General features: G+C 36.3%; 1 pseudogene; it reads left to right on the plus strand.

Moving 5' to 3' along the window:
* Positions 1 to 1,046: 1,046 nt before the first annotated feature.
* On the plus strand, positions 1,047 to 1,665 carry LOC144251343 (ras-related protein Rab-6A pseudogene; annotated as a pseudogene).
* Positions 1,666 to 5,499: the final 3,834 nt, after the last annotated feature.

Consider the following 5,499-nt stretch of genomic DNA (forward strand, 5'->3'; position numbering starts at 1 on the left):
TGCTCTGTTTTTTCTTCCTATTTTATTGTTCAAGTCAACATGAATCAATAGGTAAAAATGGAATTTTTTAAATATAAAGGGATAATCTGTGAGCGAAATGTTAATACAAGGGAATGATTGTGATGAAATCAATTATGTATCTTTAGATATTGAGACCAAATTTAGTAATTGCTTGGATCATCTACTACTGTTATAGAGTGACCAGCTGTAAAGAAAACTATTATCCCACAAATATGATAAAAACATATTTGAAGTTTGTTTTTTTCATAAGCATATTGAGAATAAACCTATTACCTTGTATGCCATAAGTTTAGGGACATGCATTCTGGTGTGATTCTTTTTTAACCACAAGCGTTATTTTGAAACAAACACACAAAAAAATGCTGCACACAAAAAATATATTAAAAAGGTTCCTCAAAAATTTCAACATAGAATTAATCATATAATCTGGATATTCCACTCCTAGATACATACCAAAAGAATTGAAAATTGATAACGAAACAAATCTACACCTATGTAGAACTGTGTACAGGGTAGCACTATTCACAATAGCCAAAGGGTAGACAGGGGAGAATGGGGATCAGTTTCCTCTTGGGGTGGTGAAAATTTTTTGTAACAAGATAGAAGGCATGGACAGGTTGGGTTGCTGCAGCTGCAGCTGTGGGAGTCAGGGCGCTGCGTGTGAAAGGTCCCAGAAGCATCTGCGGTTCCAGCCCCGCCACCCTCAGCCTCTCCCACCCTAGTCTCGGGGCTGGGTTCTGAGGGAAAGAGAAGGCGCTAGCCTTGGGAGCCCCTTGGACACCCCTGGCAGCCTCCGACACCGCCCTCCTTCCCTTCACTGAGGCTGGCCTCCTGGGGGCTAGGCTACTCTGCAGGAAGGCGGCTGTGTGCTATGGAGATCCTGCTGCCCTCCAGCCTTGCTCCTTTGCCCCGCCCTGCAGGGGCCCACCCTTCTGATCGCCTTCTTCATCAGCTGGTTGGAGCAGCGTGAGTCCGGGAGGTCTCTGGGCTGAGGAGGTGGTAGCTCCTCTGGCTCCATCTTGTCCGTGGGTGGAGACTTCGGGAATCTGATGAGGAAATTCAAGTTGGTGTTCGTAGGAGAGCAGAGCGTTGGAAAAACGTCCCTGATCACCAGATTCATGAATGACAGTTTTGACAACACTTATCAGGCAACAATTGGCATTGACTTTTTATCAAAAATCATGTACTTGGAGGATCCAGCAGTATGATTGCAGTTATGGGACACAGCAGGTCAAGAGCGGTTCAGGAGCTTGATTCCTAGCTACATTCGTGACTCCACTGTGGCAGTTGTTGTTTATGATATGACAAAAGTTAACTCATTCCAGCAAATACAAAATGGATTGATGATGTCAGAACAGAAAGAGGAAGTGATGTTATCACCATGCTAGTAGGAAATGAAACAGATCTTGCTGACAAGAGGCAAGTTTCAATTGAGGAAGGAGAGAGGAAAGCCAAAGAGCTGAATGTTATGTTCATTGAAACCAGAGCAAAAGCAGGATACAATGTAAAGCAGCTCTTCCGACATGTCCAGCGGCTTTGCCTGGGATGGAAAGCACACAGGACAGAAGCAGAGAAGATATGATTGATATTAAACTGGAAAAGCCTCAAGAGCATCCAGTCAGGGAAGGAAGCTGTTCCTGCTAATCCCTCATGGCATCTTCAAACCTTCTCCAGAAGCTCACTGCTTTGGCTTCTTTACTCTCATTGATTGCAGTGTGAATATTGGCTTGAACCTTTTCCCTTTAGTAATAACGTATTGCAATTCATCATTGCTGCCTATATCGTAGACATGATCCATTAGCTTCACATGCACAAAAAAAGTCAGTGTCTTCATTGTTTATATTTTACAAAGAACCAAAAGATTCCAGCATATTCCAGTGATAACCTTAAATATCAGATACATTTTCTTAACATTTTTCTTTTTTTAATGTTATGATAATGTACTTTAAAATGATGGAAATCTCAACAATATGAGCATGGCTTGGTTAAGCAGCAATATGTTCTCAGCAGCATTTACCCTACCTACTTGATCTTTCCCTGCTTACCTTTCTCTTATCTGCATTCCCTATTCTCATCCTCTCACAAAACAAACAGGAGGTGGCAATGCAGCAAACCCATTGGAATTATCCTTCAGTTTTACAAATAGCCACTTGCTTTAGGCCAAGATGTCAAAAATTATTCTTGAGCACTGATATAAATTACTTAGACCTTCTTTGAGGTCAAAACATGGTGGACAATGCTTAAATGAGGAAAGGGTTCAGGTATATCCTCAAAATTAATCCTAATGAACATACTGAGTACTTATAAGTAGATGAGCACAAAATTTATTTCTGACCAAGACAAATGACTTTTTCACATGTACTTTATTAGACTCTGGGAGAAAAAAAAATAACCTAGTGCTTCAGAACAGGTTTTTAATGTTTAATTATTCATCATAAAATCAGTTCCAATTAACTCTTTCTCCCAAGTTTTTAAAATTGTTGATATAGCTATTGTTTGTTTTAAAACAAAAAACTATATCACCACCCTTTAAGCAACAGATTTTGCTTGTATTTTCTTTCTTTTAAAAAATGCTATGCAGGCAAGGCATTGTGAAAATCAAATTCCTTTAAGAAATAGTGGAAGTATTTAAATTTGATGACTTGATCAAAACTATGACAAATAGAGATAATGATAGATAAAGCTTACCCACAAAACCCTCACAGAATAGCAAATACCCTACTCTGATCATTTTAAGTCAAAATTAAAATGGAAATAATTTTTTGTAAGCTCCTAGAGGTAGATAAGAACATTGAAAAGGGAAAGGAGAGAATGGAAATAAAAGTCAATATTATGCAGATTTATGCTTTACTTTTTAGCGTTTTTTAAAAATGTTGGGTCTTTCAAGCTGGTTTTGCTTTTTATTAGATCTGTATTGTTTGGTTAATTAACTAGTGATTTAGTTTTATATTTAAGCTACAATTAATCTTTTTTTCTTTGGTGATATTTATTTCTTTGACTTTTTTTAGATTTGAATTTTTAGATATTTTGGTGAGTCATTTATAGCTTAATCACCATGGCAATATGCATTTTTCTTAAAACACTGCAACCAAATATACTAGGAGTGTACCCTTTTAATCTTTACTAGTTACTGTGAGATTGCTGTGTAAGTTAATAAACACATATGTAAATACATTGTTTGCAGGGAGTAAATTTCTGAGCTAACGCTCATGAAAAGCCTGCTGAATTTATGTTGTAAGCATTACTTAACACAGTATAAAGAAGAAAAGACAACAAAATAACTTCATACTTCCTTGTCTCCTCATTGCTACAAAACCCTTAACTCAGAAAACCTTGTTCCCCTCTATTCCTCTTCCTCCTTCACTTCTCATTTATTTTCACCTTGTAATATTCAGAGAGAACTTGGATTATGGATCTGAATAGAGAAATGTTTTCAGGTGATCATTAGCCCACATACCTGTAACTTATACTCAAAGATGAGATGGAGTTGTAAAGTGCTTTTATAATAGAATGTTATTGTTAAAAGCAAAAAAAAAAGACAGAAGGCATGATTCCATAACACTCTGAATGCACTACATGCCCTGAATTTGAATTATTCATTTTAAAACCATAAATTTTATGTCATGAGAATTTTACCTCAATTTAAAAAATGCAAAGATAGATAGCTATCCTGTAGTGTGGTATGTTTAATAAATAGAATGATATTAGGGTATGTATAAGCATTACTTGATTTAGGAATTACATATCTATTTTATGGTTTTCTTTTTATGGTAAATTATATTAATTTTCTACTTTTAGGAATATAAATTTTCCTTTTAAGATAAAATTTAAGTTTAACATGATTAATATAAAAGAAAGAAATAATAAAAGTACTACAGATGACAAATGAAGACAATTAAGAGATGAGTGAAAACAGTAGAAACTTCAAGAAATACTGTATTTTATGTTCAATCCAATTAATTTTAATGAGAAAATATTGAGTACTAATTGTTGTTCATCAAAGTTGAACAAAATTTGTTTCTTGCCATCAGGAATTTCATCTAATAAAGATGATAAACCATATTCATAGATAATTTTAGGCAGAGGCTAAATGTGCCAAGTTCTCAGACAGACTGAGATCAAGATCAGGGACCTGTTTGGTTACCAGTACCATTCAAGAAAATGAATGGAGAGAAAGAGAGAGAGGAGAGAGAGAGAGAGAGAGAGAGAGAGAGAGAGAGAGAGAGAGAGAGAGAGAGAGAGAGAGGGAAGAGAGAAATGAACTAAAGCCAAAGATAGCAACTTAGTTTAGGCATTGTTGGTTGGTAGAAGGGGTATTGATGGGACACTATGTTAGAGAACAATTTGCCTTCAAAGTTAGAGATGAGGAGCTGCAGTAATTAACAAATGCACAAGCAGTGTATTTAAGTTCTATGCACTGTATTACTTTCTGTCTGTACTTTTTCTCTCTCAGTAACCTGACAGTTATCTGGGTTCCCTGTCCTTGATGATAGTATGCTAAAGCACTTAAGAATGTGGGCTCTTAAGCTCAATTGCCTTGGTTCAAATTTCAGTTCCATTAGTTATATGTCATGTAAAGTTACATGACACTTGCTTTTACTATCTTAGTTTTCCAACTTGTAAAATGAGAATACTATTATTATCTACATTACAAATTTGCAGTAAGGATTAAGTCAAATGATTAAGTGGATAAAGCATTTTTTTTATTATGGTGCTGGGAATCAGATCCAAGGCCTGGTGTATAACAGGTAAATGCTTCACCACTGAGCTACACCCCAGCCTTGACAAAGTGCTTTTAACATTGATTTGAACTTAGTAAGTGATGAATAAATGATAGCCATTATTATTATTTTTGGTCTATTAGTCTTGTACAGTCTACCTCCTAAAAATATTTTTGAATGTCCCCCAATCCCACTGCCTTAGTTTGAGACCTTATGTAGTCACAGTTGCAATTTTACCCTAACTACTTGCTTCATCCCATCCAAATTCAGAGGGCTAACGACTTCTTGATACACTTTTGCTTAGTCTCATATATTCACTCAGGTGACATCTTTTGAAACTTTCCCCAATCCTGTACTACCCTAGTCCAGTTAGAGCCATCCACCAGCATTTATGTCACCTTGAGAATATCCCAATTATAGCACATCTCATGGTCCTGACTACTTGATGATCCTTAGGCTATGAAACCTTGAAAGCTGCTGGTATAAAGTATATACTTATTGAATGCTTAAGTAGATGAATGGATGATTTCTGCCTGTGGACTGCTGGCTCACAGTCTATACTTAGAAAGTTAAGGTGAACACACTGAAGAATAAATAACTATGAACATTGTGTGGTAAGTGCTGTAAGAGTTCAGGGAAAAAGGAGTATTTGGTGAGTATTGGAGTAATCTAATTAGGCCTCAAAAAGGTAGAGCTTGATTTGGAATTGAAGAAAAATTCAAACTTGTGTGAAAAGAAGGGCAACCACAATCTGTGT

This window comes from Urocitellus parryii (genome assembly GCF_045843805.1).
Source record: "Urocitellus parryii isolate mUroPar1 chromosome 13 unlocalized genomic scaffold, mUroPar1.hap1 SUPER_13_unloc_11, whole genome shotgun sequence".
NCBI lineage: Eukaryota > Metazoa > Chordata > Mammalia > Rodentia > Sciuridae > Urocitellus > Urocitellus parryii.